Source organism: Eucalyptus grandis, chromosome 7 (genome assembly GCF_016545825.1).
Source record: "Eucalyptus grandis isolate ANBG69807.140 chromosome 7, ASM1654582v1, whole genome shotgun sequence".
NCBI lineage: Eukaryota > Viridiplantae > Streptophyta > Magnoliopsida > Myrtales > Myrtaceae > Eucalyptus > Eucalyptus grandis.
This window is the reverse complement of record NC_052618.1, coordinates 257,566-273,433: the sequence shown is the minus strand read 5'-3', so window position 1 is coordinate 273,433 and position 15,868 is coordinate 257,566. Positions and strand designations below refer to the sequence as shown.

The 15,868-nt window shown below is 41.2% G+C and overlaps 1 long non-coding RNA gene and 1 pseudogene across 1 annotated transcript; one reads left to right on the top strand and one right to left on the bottom strand.

Annotated features, from left to right (window-relative positions):
* Positions 1–344: 344 nt before the first annotated feature.
* Positions 345–13,531, bottom strand: LOC104454728 (annotated as a pseudogene).
* A 1,543-nt stretch (positions 13,532–15,074) lies between these two features.
* LOC120295485 lies at positions 15,075–15,611 on the top strand. The gene is made up of 3 exons (XR_005552892.1): positions 15,075–15,215; positions 15,283–15,374; positions 15,481–15,611. It is a non-coding gene; the product is annotated as an uncharacterized LOC120295485 (long non-coding RNA).
* The last annotated feature ends 257 nt before the right edge of the window (positions 15,612–15,868 follow it).

Sequence of the window (15,868 nt, the reverse complement as noted above, 5' to 3'; positions counted from 1 at the left end):
CCTATTTTTAAATTGATCACCTTAGTGATAAATCACAACTCTCTCTTCTTTCAAAATTGTAAAGTGCAGATCGGCATATAACGTTCGCCCATGTTTGCAGGTACTCCATGTACCGCAACATGCGAGCACGATTGCTTAAGCAATGGATACAAAAGAGTAATTGCGAATAACAAAGCTACTCTAAGTTCACTCTGTATACATGGTTAGGGTATTTTATATATTCGTGTACTTAAGTCCAGACAGAGAAACTAAGTCAAAGAATCAGCGCCAGCAAAACTGAAAGAAAACTTGCAAAATGCAAACTGCCAAGTACTATGTTGAAACAGAAAAACCCATTGCATTGCTTATATCTCATCTGCCTCACAAATATCTCGTTCACGGTAGTCCTCAACCTGGAAACCACATGATGATGAGATAATTCAAGTTAAGGACAGTGGTAGTTCAACATGCTAAGGCAACAGAACCCAACTATGGTTAACAAGGACACTTCCCTTAGGAATTTTCACAGGCATTTCTATCAAAGCTAAATGAAGAAAATTCGACACTTGGAAGTTCTTGCATCTCACAGTTAGATACATGTGTCAAAGCATCAACAATACATTTGAATTCAACAAGTATGTTTCAAGAGAGATGTGCGCAAAATGATTACCTCACTTTTAACGATTTTTCCAGTTCAACAATTGGCTTATAATTCAAACATCTAGTGGTAGCAGCAGGACTATGTTTCAAGTATTAGCTAAGATAATCATCAAACTAAAGTTGTCGCCTTACCTTTAATTTGTCTGGTCTGACCACCGCACCATGCAGTGGAGGACACCTGAAGTACCGTGTCCCTTTTACCCTGCAACATAATGTCCAGTAAGTACATAACTGCGCAGGGCCCGCCATGGGGAAAAGAACTCACTCATGTTAGCAGAAGCAGATGACCACAGACATACACAAAAGAGTTGAATATTATGTTATTTATTGAGAATCGTCGCAGTAATGAATTGTTAAATGCCTTTCAGCCTAAGAATCATCGTGTCCTGAGAACAGAGTTTCAGAGATCTAAAAAAAGAGGAGTTAACACACCTCAAGGTGAATATGCCTTTGAGCCTTTTTCCTTCCTCATGTTTTTAACAAGTTTTTGCAGCTTATTGCGGCTTTCCAACCATTATTCAGAAGCAAGCAACAGGCCATATGTGCATGGCCTTATAATTGAGGTAGGCATTGCTCTTCACAAAGGCTTTTTTTGGCGGAAAGCAGAGGACAAGGAAAGAAGTAAATCGTGCGTTTTCAACTTGGGATGGAGATTATGGAATAATAGAACAAGCTTCAAAATAAATAGGTTTTTTCCACTAACATTCGCTGATCAATTCATCCATGAATCAATCCAAGCACAGTTTTATCTTTCTTAGCATTGTCATTACTATAATAACTCTTTCTTTGCACCTGATGGTTTTAATTGGTGATGGGCTTAAGGCCCGTCCGCCCATGTTGGGCCCAAAAAGCCCAGCCCACGGGAATACGGCCCGTGGATGGGGGGACATATAAAAGGGAGGAGAGAGAGAGAGAGAGAAGACACTGGTTGGAAAATGAACGTACGTTCCTCTCCCTCTCTCCCTCCAACAAGAACAGTACGCTGAAGGCAACGCCGGTTTCCCTTTTCAAGGCGAATTGACATCATCGGATCAGAATTTCTTCCTCGATCTTCGGCATTGGTGTCTAATCTGTGGCTAACAAGGTACGCTCGACTCCGTGGTGTGCTTTACGAGCGGTGATACATGTTTTCCCAGGCTTTGTCTTCCGCATTGATTTAGGGGTTCAATTTAGTGTCGAATCCCGGTTTTCGGGGATCCGTTATTCCCAACATTGGTATGAGCCCTAGTTCACGTTTTCTGACCTGTTTGACGTTTTTTGATTGATTTTTCGAAAAAGCAATTCGGCCGTACGGATCGGGACGAGAAATCCCGACACCCGAGCGCTATTCGGCCATTTTTCCGTGTTTTCGTAAGTCGAAATCGAATTCTAATGGCATAGGAAGAAAGGTAACGTCGAGACGAGTCCGGCGATACGTCGAGCGCCGCGGAGACGCCGCACGCGCCCACATGCGCGCGGGAAGCCGGCCACGCGTGGGCGCGACGCGCCGGAAATCTTGGCTCGCCTGGGCCAGCGTGCACACGCGCCCGGCGGCGAACCAGGCCGTGCTCGCCGCCGCCGCCGAACCGCCCGCACCGGTCCGCGGACGCAGCGCGTCCGATCGGCATGACGTCACCCAACGCTCGTAACCGCTAGGGTGACGTCATCGATGACGTCGACGACGACGTTGGCGGGTGGTCATCGGGCCGGCAACTCGACCGAGACCCGACTCGAGCCCGACTCGCGGACGCCCGCGCCGGCACGTGCCGTCGGTTCGCCCGAACCGAACCGACCGGCCCGACCGGCCCGACCGGTCCGTCCGGTCCGACGTCCGACGACCGGCGACCGTTGACCGTTGACTTTGGACTGTTGACCTGAAAAAAAAAAAAAATTTTTTTTCAATTATGTCTATTATGTAGGTAATCCATTTTTATTCTGCATTTGTTGCATGAATCATGGAAAATTATGTATTTTCCATTTTGTTTATTGTGGATTATAAGTGATCCATTTATTGGTTCGCATTTGTTGCAGGAACTATGATGCATTATGCAAGGATACCTGCAATCCCGAGAACGGACGAAGGAAGAGCTAGACTGAAAAGGCTGATGAAAGAATTAGCTGATTATCGGTGACTTGATGGTGATTTAGTATCACACATGGTCAAGGTCAATTAGATGATACGGAAATCATCTCGGAATGGTTATCTTATGCCGGATTTCGAGAAGGTGCCGGCTTTGATGAACACTCTTCCACCCGAATGGCAAGCGGTGTTAGATCGGCTATGGGAGGTCAACGTGGTCCCGGATTATAGGAGACTAGTGGAAGCTTTTGTAAGAGAGTACTATAGAATTGAGTTGGTCAAAACTTCAACCCTTAGATTGAGCACCACATGGCACAGAGTGAATGCGCCTTGGTGGCGACATGAGAGCTCTCCAAAAGTTTTTTCCATGATTGGCAAATGTGCCTTCAGTTTTCTCAAATACTTTGACTGATAGATTAGAAGGGACTTTCCCTATTTATTTCTTAGATTAGTTTGAGATGTTTTTGAGTATTGAATATCTCTTTCTATGTTGATATTTCTTTTTGGATATATCACTTAGTGTAATGAATTGTTGTATTAGTTGAAAGCATTATTATTTTATTGGATGCCAATTATCATTTGCTTTCATTGTTGCTAATTGCTGTGGGTAATTAGCTGTGGGTAGTTTAGAAGTTTTTGTAGCTTCATAGAATTGATTTTGCATATGACAATCATATTAATGATAGTTTTAAGTTAGGATTTTGGAGGATGATTGGAAACGTAGTGACCTTTTGATTCTAAACCTTACTTGAAATTATTCATTAATATGATGGGTCTCGTGCAAAAAGGGATGCATAAATGATAGGCATTAATTATTCGGGCATATAAGTCTAATGTGTTCAGATCGATGGTTTCAGCAACTAAGAACGTAATTGCTGATATGAACGGCAACAATTGTGGAATATTGAATACGAAGATTCAATATGTGCTGGAAAAGCTAGAAGCACTAGTAGCTCTTGACCATATTATGGAAGATCTAGAGGATGTTATGCCCCACCTTGAGCTAGTAGAGGACTGACTGCCTATCGGCATTTGAGCCGAAAATAGACATTGGCTATGCTGGTCTTAGCTCAGAAAGGGCTTTGAGCTCTAAGCGCAAGCATATTGATTCGTTCAATATGTGGGAATGCAAAGGATCAAGTCCTTGTTGTAAGAAATCAAGAATTAACCAACACAAAAGAGGAAAACGTCCTCAAGTGAAGAAAATGTCAAGGATGAGGTGTTACAATTGTGACAAGAAGGGTCACTATGCTCGCGACTGTTGTGAGCCAAAGAAGGTAAACACCTCTTGTACATTTGAGAACTTTGATTATGTGTCAAGTTCTGAATTATTGGCTGAATCCAATCATTTGTGGATTGTAGATTCAGGAAAGACAGACCATGTAGCGAAGGATAGAGAATCCTTCGTGGAATTCCGACGATACCGACTAGAACTAAGTAGATCTATGTGGGATATAACTCAGAAATGAAGTTAAAGGGATTGGCACCGCCAATTGAACATGCGTGGTGGACGCATCTTGTTCCTACATGACGTTCTAAATGCTCCGGAGATTCGTCGAAATTTAAATGTCTGTTTTGGTGTTGGTTAAGCTTGGTTTATGTGTGAACTTCCATAATAGCGATGTAGATTTGTATTTGGATACAAACTACTATGGATGTGGTCACTTTCGGATGGTTTTATTGTACTGAATGTTGACTGTGGTGATGTCAATATGTTATTCCCTTGTTTCACGTCTTTTACTTCATGTGATAATGATGTGAATATGAGGCATGCTAGACTTGGTCATATTGGCCAACAATGTATAAATAGACTAGCCAAAAAGGGTTTGTTGGGCAACATTGAAAAGTCGATTTGCCCCGGATGTTAGCATTGCCTAGTAGGAAAACGACAAGGAAACCATTTGGAAAAGATAAAGAGCTGAATTTCCTCTGCATTTAATCCATTATGATGTCTCGTGGTTCAATGAATGTGAGAAAAGGCATGGGGCTGTTTATTTCATCACTTTTATAGATGATTATACTCGATTCGGATATGTCTATTTGATTTCTCATAAATTTGAAGCATTATGTTGTTTCAAAAGGTTTATGAACTTGGTTGAAAATCAATTAGATAAGAAAATAAAAGTATTGAGATCCGATCGAGGTCGAGAATATTTATCTGATGAGTTCAGAAAATAATGTGATGAAAAGGAATAGAAATACGCTTGTCTATTCCATATACTCCTCAACAAAATGGTGTTGCGAGAGAAGAAATAGAACCCTACCGGAAATGGTTAGGTCCATGATGGCGTATGCTAACTTACATATCACCTTCTTGGAGTGATGCGTTGTTAACTTCTTTGCCTAAATACTTAACCGGGTGCCTTCCAAATCGTTAGTTCCACTCCATATGAGTTATGGACAAGCAGAAACCGGACTTAAGTTTTCTTAAGCCATGGGGTTGTGCTACCCATACTCATGAGTCCTCTCACAAGTTTGGGAAATTGGGTCCTAAAGGAAATAACAGTATTTTAATGAAATACTCCGAACACTCGATAGGGTATGTGTTCGTAGGTGAGCAGGAAAGTGGGAGTATAACTGAATTTGAATCACGGGATGTCATATTCTTAGTGGATGAATTTCCTAAGAAGGGCGAAATAGGGGAAAATTACTCCTTATTTGAAACTTTGGATCAAGATAATGATATTAGTGGAATTCGTCCAAGTGGGAGTAATATGAGAAGTGATGAATTGAATTCAACTCATTCTCAATTACAACCACATAATGAGATGATATCGTCATTATCTAATCCGAGTGGGAGCATAAATGGGAATGATGTGCTAAGTGTACAATCTCCCATATAGCGAACAAGTCGCCAAAGTATTCCCGGTCGAAGTTTTGACATTGAAAGGGAAACTTTTATGATTGCTCCACAAGATGAGGATGAGCCAAGAAATATTAATGAGGCTCTGAATTGCCCTAATAAGGAAAAATGGATTCATGCAATGGAAGAGGAAATTGAGTCAATGAAATCAAACCAAGTCTGGGAACTGGTTGATCTTCCAAAAGGACACAAAGCTATTGGGAACAAGTGGGTTCTCAAAATAAAGCGAAAGGCTGATGGCTCAATAGAAAAGCATAAGGCTCGCCTTGTGGCGAAGGGATATAATCAACAGGAAGATATTGATTATGAAGATACATTTTCTCCTGTAGTGAGATTTACCTTGATTCGCATAATTCTAGCAATAGTGTTTAGTATGGATCTTGAGTTACATCAAATGGATGTAAAGACTGCTCTCCTCAATGGAGAATTAAAGGAATGAACATATATGGAACAACATGCTGGTTTCATAGTGAAAGGCCAAGAAGAAAAAGGTATGTCGACTTTTGAGGTCGATATATGGCCTTAAGCAGTCGTCAAGACAAAGGTATATACGATTTCATAATGCCATAATGGCATATGATTTTACAATGATAGATGAGGATCATTGTATATATATCAAAAGATCCAAGGATCAATTTGTGATCATATCATTATATGTTGATGATATACTAATTGCCGGAAGCAATATGGAGCTTGTCAATACTGTCAAAAGTTGGTTGTCTTCCAATTTTGAATTGAAGGATATGGGATTGTAAACCCATAGACACTCCTATTGCAAAAGGTGAAGGATTTAGCCATAGACTGTGTCCAAGGACTCCACAAGAGAAGGAACAAATGAAACATGTTCCTTATACTAGTGCTGTTGGGAGCTTGATGTATGCTATGATGTGTACAAGACCTGACATATGTTATGCAGTTGGAATGGTGAGCATATACCAATCCAATCCAGGTCAAGCACGTTGGAAAGCCGTTAAATGAATACTAAGGTATCTAAAGGGGACTGCTGATTATACGTTGAGTTATTATGGAAAGGATCTGCAACTCAAAGGCTATTCTGATACTTATTGGAGAGGAGATTTAGATGAAAGAAAATCTACCTCCGGATTTGTTTTCTTACCGAATAATGGCACCATATGTTGGAACAGTAAGAAACAAAAGTGTATAGCCTTGTCCACGATGGAAATTGAGTTCGTGGCATTATCAGCAGCAATAAAAGAAGATGTTTGGCTTAAGTGATTATTGGATCATTTAGGTGTTATTTGAAGTGTTGCAGATTCATTGTTGGTTAACTGTGATAGCCAAGCAGCAAAAGCGTACACCAAAGATCCAAAATATCATGGCAAGACCAAACACATAGATACCAAGTATACTTTTGTCAAGGATATGATTGCACGAAAAGATGTGAACTTAGAGTACATACTACGCATAAAATGGTAGCAGATCCTATGACAAAGCCAATACCTAGAGATGTGTTTTGTGGCCATATGAAATCTCTAGGATTGCGTAGAGGATGATGTACTAGATTATAATTTCCCTGAAGTATTCACATTTGATGAATTTGTGTTTTTCATCATTAATGCCTATGAATCTTTGTTTGATCTTTATGCATATTAATGCTCAGTGCATTACTTTAAGTTGAGAAAGTATGTCGGACAGATATAAGATTAGCCCACTCACACGGGTAATCGCCTCTATTTACTTGTGTGATAGATAGAGATGAGACTATTTTTAAGCTTATTATCTAGGTGATAATCGAGAGCTCAAGCTTAAAATACGTATGTCGCCTTAACTAAGTGTTAAGATGAGGACATAATACTAATTATGTCCGAAAGTAAAATAACCCACATATTTTACTTTATCTCGTCTATGATGCCGGATGTGAGTTCGATAAATTTTATAATTGAGTAGATACGTGAACTCAAGTTAGACATTGGGTATGTCTGAACTATCATCTGTACGGTATTGAAAGTGTAGACATACGCTCCATGGGAAATGAGTTAATACCGTAATACGTATTTCATACTACGTATGCATGAAACGACCAATAAGAGCGGCAAAAGTTTGATCTCAACTTTTATGTCGTGTGAGACTCTTGAGGAAAAGAGTTCCTCAATTTTTTAGTCCCCTCATGACTCTTACTTATTCTCAAGATTTCTATTTAGTGTTTGCTATCTTAGGATGTTGCCAATGGTCATGAGTTGATTCGATCTAATGGGGCATTTCTAAAAAAGCAAGCTGAACTGAAATTGAGAGTTTGAAGGGAAGAGGAAAATCGAATTTGGAGAATCACATTGTAGTTTTTTGTATTCACCGGTTAACCAATTATGACTGTCTTTGTGATAATCATAATTGTGAATACAATATATATATATATATATATCATTGTTTAAAAGAGATCAAGAGAGATATAAATGTGATTAATCGATCTAGGGTGCTGCATACTAAATCTACTCAGGATGTGATGCCCAATATGAGCTGCTATATATTCCTAACAAATGTATGGCAACGAGCTCTCAAATTGCTGGTCGCACGGATTATTCACCGGTATGAATGTTGAAGAGAGGTAAAGAGAATCCTGTTCAGCCCACCATGTGCGAGTGGGAGATGATGGTTTTAATTGGCGATGGGCTTAAAGCCCGTCCGCCCATGTTGGGCCCAAAAGCCCGACCCACGGGAATACGGCCCGTGGATGGGGGACATATAAAAGGGAGAGAGAGAGAGAGAGAAGACACTGGTTGGAAAATGAACGTGCGTTCTCTCCCTCTCTCCCTCCAACAAGAAAAAGAAGAAACATTAAGGCAAAAGGCACGGTTTCCCTTTTCAAGGCGAATTGACATCATCGGATCAGAATTTCTTCCTCGATCTTCGGCATTGGTGTCTAATCTGGGCTAATAAGGTACGCTCGACTCAAGTGGTGTGCTTTACGATCGGTGATACGTGTTTTCTCGGGCTTCGTTTTCCGCATTGATTTAGGGGTTCGATTTAGTGTCGAATCCGGTTTTCGGGGATCCGTTATTCCCAACAGCACAAATGAACACTAAAATTAATCTGGAGATACAAGTTGACAATGGATCATTAACAGTGACGAGTATATCAAGCAACTGAAGTTAACTCCAAAAGAAAGATTTGTAAAGAGGGACATACATGCCATCGTGCTTTCCCAATGGTTCATTACCTTAAACTCCAACCCAGAAACCAGGTGCAAGAGATTCTGCTTTACCCACAAATTTCAGGACTCCTTTTTTAGCCCCCGGCTCAACTTCACACCTATCTCCCCCCTTAACAATCGAAGAATACAGAAACCACAAATCATGTCTATCCTATTAGCAAGGCATAGAAACAGCACAAAATATGACAAAAGGATAGCAAGAAACAACAGAAGGAAGAAAAATAGAACAAGCCAAGAAATGCCTCTGTACCTCAGATCAAAAAACTTCAGCACAAATGTATGCGTTCAACTTCCTCTTTCACGTAACAGGTGAAATACAGATCTTAGACTCAAAAACTCCTAAAGCTATCAATCAGATTAAATTAATTCCCCATCAACCATGCTCACAAAAAGAAAAGTGGTTAGCAACTCTTGAAATTAATAAGAAAGCCAAAAACTTCTCCTAGTTTTCATTCTCTTGGATACGGAATCACCCGAACCAAAGCAGATGATAAATATTGTATGCAATTTTTAGTATGAAGACAGAATCCTTCACAAAGGAACCCAGATACATTGATCTCTTCAGAGATGCAAGGATGACTTTCGATAAACTATTGTCAGAGCACTCGAAGTGGTCACTGCTCTGTCATTTAATTTTTATTCACCCTCAACCTCCTTTCCATCCAGAATGCTTCACCTACCCATAGCCAGATTGTTTAAAAAAAATGAGTAGTATCACATAAGAGATCGTTCGTTTATCACCAGAGGAAAAACTGACCAACCTACTAACCTTGATATTCGTGCATAAATCTTCCATGTAGTTGTCTGTTATCTGTAGATAACAATGGTAGACAATTTCAAATGCTTTATCCAGAAATATTTTTTAATAAGGACATGGGATCGCTAATTGAATAGGAATGATAGGAAAACATGAAAAAGAAACACCTCCGATGACTGGCATACAAAATACATTTGAAGAGGGGACAGAATGCTCTACAGAAACATGACTTTAAAGCCATATGACTCCACTAGTGGTTGTACCTTTCAGCTAGTCAAACTCAAGACATTACCTTCGGCTCAAAAGCTGATAAATTTTGGGATGAGATTTTTTCCTTAAATTTTCTGAAAGTTCCTGGAAAAGACGAAATACATGTTCAAATCCATTCAATGACAAGATGAAGCAGTAAACTCAGAAAACACAAATGTGCGCAATAAGGTACGCATGGTAGGATTAATATGTCCCCAAACAAGCAACACTAGGATTAAATCCTCCAACATCAGTCATGATCAGCTTCATTATATATTACTGTTAATCTTATCATCCGTTCTATCTGGCAGGACAGTACAGGCCATGAGAAATATCCATTTTCATATAGCAATAAAAGTTCAGGCAATTCCAAAACAAGTACATCTCTTCATTATGGAGTTGCACCAACCTGTTCTGATGACTTTTGAACATAAGAAGTTGCTTACTTATATTTTTCTTGTTCCATAATTAAAAGTATGACACGGGTAAAGTAAATGCAAAATGACTAAATGATCTTTATGTTAAATATACTTCAACGGATGGATGGGTCAACTTCATGGTAAGAACACACCATCGCGTTTATCATAAGCTTCATCTGAAATTTGATATTTTTCCACCAATGAAGTATCTTCTGACCAGCCACCAGAGGTTGCAGATGATGGATCGACATCTATAATATGCAACCAATACCTTTCAAGAAAAAATAACCAAACCATGGACCAGTCAGTAAACAAACAAGAAAGAGATGCAAAGTAAAAAGAATTCGACAACAAAATTAGCCAGTTCGTAGATGATAAATTAGGACAAAAATGTTCATAAAGACTCACGAGCAAACATGCATCTTTCTTCCTTGGCTAAAATATAACCAGTGAACCACATAAAGAGGGGCAGAAAATGAGTCTGCATCGCTCATTTCTTGGTTTGCAAATAATTTACTGAACAAACATCTAGGAGGCTGATTTTATTTCATAATTCAAAATGCTTTTGGATCACGAAACATGCGCAATGTAACCATAAGTCAGCATAGTAGAGCCTACAGCAGTCTAGAAAGGGCATAGTGATTAAGTTTTGGCAGGAACTCATCACTGCAGGGTTGATCTGTATTAAGCATACAGATATATAAAAAGTTCAACAGACTCACTCTACTTCCTTAAGCCCTGACATATAGGCAGAAAGAAGTACAGTCCATATTAACCGTGCACTGGAAGTCTTAACCAAGGAGGAAGTGAAGAAGCATCCCATCCACTTAAACATCAGCCCTGTCAAAAATTTTAGCTAGTTAAGGAAGACCAAATGTTCAAATAACTGCAAACACTTCCCAGTGAGATCTAATCCATCGCGTTTATCATTAGCTTGTGCGGAACATTCAGTAAATATAATGGATAATCTAATTGGATAATTCGTAGAAACTTCGGTGAAATATCTCATGGGCAGCCCTTATTTTTGGGAAATTTCCTCTGCACCGCTATTTAGAGGAAGGCATCCTGTCGGGTTAATTTTAGTGAAGAGAAAAGAAAGGAATAAATGTTTCCATCCGAATCCCTCCAAGCCTCTCTGAAGTTCATTATTTGTAAGTTTGGAATTCCCTCCGAAAACGGGATGATTCGAATGCACGAGAGATTCCCTTCCAATTCTCTGTCTCGATCACACCTACCAAAACACAACATGTTACTTAACCCATCCTTTTCTCTCTTTCCTTTTCCCTAGTGATTGACTGAATCATTTCTCTCTTTCCAAATCACCCCAATTCGAGCATGGCGAAGCCAAGGGGTTCCCGGGTCGATCCCCATAATTCGACACGCCGCCCTCTCCATTCCGAGAAGCCAATACATCTTTCGACAGGAATGCAATGTCAGGACAAATACGCCGAGTTCGGATGCAACGTGCAGCAAATCATACAGAAACTCCAGGAAATCCCAAGCACCGCAACACGCGCAGGCGATGGAAAAACGGAGAATCCGAAACCGACCCATCGAGCGATAGGTGAGGTGTAAGCCCAAAATGGCCCACGACTTCCGTGCGCCGGAACTTGGTGCACTACCCACGTTCCGGCCCGTGCCATGAGGTGGACCCGTCAAACGCATAGATCAGGCTAGAAATGGTCCAACTCGAAATGACATATTTAACCAATTTTTTTAGGAAAAAAGCTACGAAAAATCATGAACTTTTGACACATTTACCCCAAAAAAATTTTGTAACATAAAAACCCCAAACTTTTCAAACCGTGACACATTTACCCCATCAAGGGCATTTTTGTCTTTTTATTCTGTTTTTCCTTTTCTTTTTTTCTTTTTTTCTTCTTCTTCCCTCCACCGGCCATGGAGGGAAGCGGCGTCTGCGAGGGTCGCCCGCCGGTGTCGGCGGAGCGATGCCCTCGCCAATCGCAGGCGAGGGCCACCCTCACCGACGTCGAGTGAGGACGGCCCTCGCCCGCAGGCCGGCGAAGGGAAGAGAGAAGAAAAATTTTAAAAATGAATAGACCAAAATGCTCTATAATTTTGAGGTAAATGTGTCACGTAACAAAAAGTTCGGGGTTTTTGTATTGCAAAAAAAAGTTTGGGATAAATGTGTCACGGTTGGCAAAGTTCAAGGTTTTTCACGTCACAAAAAAAAGTTAAAGGTAAATGTGTCACTTTGGGTAAAGTTTAGAGTTTTTCGTGACATTTTCCCATTTTTTTATTCATTTTCATACAATCTGTTAACATAAATCTAACTTGGTCCATATTGCTAAAATACTTTAATATTTAGCAAAATTTAGAAAAACTCATACGCAATTTGTGATGAGAATATGAAGTAAGCAAGTACGAGATTGAGTGAGGGTATGAGAAAATGAAGAAAGAGTTGTAAAGGTATGTTTAATCTAAGTAAGCTATAAACCTATATAATACACATATTATTTTGGGTATTATCATTATAAAACCATTTTTTTATCCATTTACTAAATATGAATAAATTATATAACAATTCTAAACCTATTATGATAGGTCTACCGTGATGATCGAAGAAACAAACAATATCAATAATCAACGGTGCCACAAAGTTATAACCCGATTATCCTAAAAGTTGAAGTCCTCACATGAATGTGTAATTTAAATTTTTTACTATCCTCCAACTCTCATTCACATATAGAATGGATTTTAATTAAAGTTTGAAGTGTGAAAACATATAATTCGAGCGATAAAACAAGAGATCGTTTAAACTTGAAATATGTTGTTTATAAGTTTACAAAAATAATGTTTGTAAGACACGGACTCAATTTGAGGATTTAATTTTTACCACTAAATCTTAAGAAAGGGACAAGGACATTTTCACAATCATACCATAGAGAAATCAAGGGTGGTCGGTTCTGAAAGAGGTCAATTCTTAATCTAAAATCGGGAACAGAGACAAGTTTTTGAAACCAAGGATCCAATATTTCTTCCTCAATAGGCATATAAACTGGTTTTTTTTCTTCTTCTTTTTTTTGGGCTTCTTTCTCCCTTTGATCTGATCACATTTTCTTTAGTGGCTTTAGGGAGAGAGATTGCACAAGGCCGCCATGGATGTCATCAAGGCCGAGACAGAAAGTCCAGCGTGCATTACTTTTGGGCAGTTCGAAGTCCTACTTTCTATCTCCACTCTACCGTTGGGGTCGGCCCCAACGCCCACCAGATCGAGCTCCGACAAAGGGGAAAGCGGAACAGGAAGAAAGAGAGAGATGGCGATGGAGGCGGCGGCGGAGGTGGGGCTGGGGCTTGGGGAGGCGGCGGCAACGTTCCGGCTGGAGAAGGCGGTGTGCAGCCACGGGCTGTTCATGATGTCCCCCAACCGCTGGGACCCCTCTCCCTCTCCTCCCGCCCCTCCGCCTCCCTCCGACGACGACGCCGACGACACCGCCCCCGTCCCCGTCGCCGTCCGCATCTCCCACCCTCCTCGCTCCGCCTCCCTCCGCCTCCTGTCCGCGGCGTCTCCGCCCTCTCCCTCTCCCAGCACCGCTCCCTCCTGGTCCGTCCGCCGTTGCCATTCCCCCTTCATCCCTCCCCCGCGCCTTCCCTTTGATGGGGCTGATCTTGTTTTTTTTGGTGTTGTGAACAACAGAGGCAGGTGAGGCGGATGCTGCGGCTGTCGGAGGAGGACGAGCGGAACGCGAGGAGTTCGAGAGGGTGTGCGGCGCGGTGGGGGAAGACGTCCCGGATTGCGTGAGGGAGTTCGGGGGAGGGTCTTCAGGTCCCCCACGCTGTTCGAGGACATGGTCAAGTGCATCCTCCTCTGCAACTGCCAGTTCGTCTTCTTCTCCTCCTCTTCCTTCTCGCCTTTCGCACTTTACCCGTTGTTAGCTCTTTTTGAGTTTCTGTTTACTGGAAAAATCTGCACTGTGCCCTCCATTTTTGGAGTGGCCATCTTCGCTCCCATCTCTTCAAAATCCGGACTTGATCCCCGCTGCTATTTGCAGACGATATGAACCAGGACTGCTCAAAATGATTAGAATGTCGGGCTCTCTTCGTTTTGAATAGAGATAAAAGAAAATGAAAGGAAATGAATGCTTGGGTCCAACCTGTATTTCCTAAAGCGAAATGATCCATGAAAAACGTACTCTCTTTTTTATGTCTATACGGCTCGATGCCTTACTCGTGCTTTGACTGATTGGGCTGCACGAATTCCACTCGTTTGCATTTCGATTAAATTGGTAGGGTGACTGATCAGCTTTTTGATTAGGTGGTCGAGGACTTTGAGCATGGCTCAAGCACTTTTGAGCTGCAGCTTGAGCTGCAGCGTAACTCATCTTGCATGGAAGATAAGGATGGTATTCAAACATCAACAAAGGCGTGGCTTCACATCTGGCTCCGACAACACCTGCTCCAAAGGAGGCGAAGAGAAAACGGGGAGGATGCAAGACTCGAACTAATTTAATGACCAAGTTTACAGATGTTACGCCTGAAGCAGAAGTAGCTACAAGCACAAGGATGGAGACCATCACATTAGGTATTGGCATCCATGAGAATGGCATCCATGAGAATGGCCAATTGACCTCAGGCTTATCTTCTTCAGATGGCTGTAGCTTGCATTGTGACCGCCAATCTCGTCTGGCTTCTGATGAAACTTGTGAGACTTCTGAGGAAGCTCGCGAGCAAGGTGCATGTCAAGAGCCTATTGTGCAAATCGCTCATGAAGAAGAATGCTGGTGGGATGTGGTGGGAAACTTTCCTAGCTCCGAGAGAACTAGCAAGCCTAGATGAAGGCTTTCTAGCGAAACGTTGTAACCTTGGTTATAGAGCTGGTCGGATTGTAAAGCTTTCTCAGGGTATTGTTGAAGGTAGAATAAACCTGAGTCAACTGGAAGAGATTTGTGATACAGTGCTTGTCCAGTTATGCAGATCTAACAGAGAGGCTGAGGCAAATAGATGGTTTCGGTCCTTTTACATGTGCCAATGTGCTGATGTGCATGGGATTCTACCATGCCATTCCAACTGATTCTGAAACAATCAGGCATTTGAAGCAGGTATGCTCTGTGGCTTCACTTTTAGTATTATTTGCTTATGATCTAAAATGGAGATTTGGAACTTTAGGTCCATGGAAAAAATTCTACCATTCAAACTGCTCAAAGTGATGTGGAGGATATTTATGGACAGTATGCTCCATTTCAGTTCCTCGCATACTGGTAAGCCATGAGAGGCTGTGGAATTCTATTACACGCCCTTTCCTTCTTTGTTAATCCCACCTTCCACATTGACGAAACGTGATTGTATCTATTTGGTGATGAGCAGGGCGGAGTTATGGAACTTTACGGGGAAAGATTTGGGAATTTAAGTGCAATGCCTTGTCAAACTACAAGCTGATTACTGCCACCAATATGAAAAGAGAAGGGAAGTCGCGGAAAAAGAGGATGAAGCGATCCTCATAGTTATGCGCTCCCTATCTTTGTTCCATTAATGGGACTGAGGGAGCTGTTCTTCATCTCTAGGAGCGTGACCGGTAGTTCTTCTCATGCTTCTCAGCTTAGAATATGTATTTATATCCTTCATGTCTAGCATTTTTAGTCCGACATGGTCTACTTTTGCTAGCAAATTCATGTTCTTAACGTATCAATTAAAATGTCGGGCATGATAGCCTGCTGATCAGTTTCTTCGATTGTTGAGACTTATGGAGATTGGA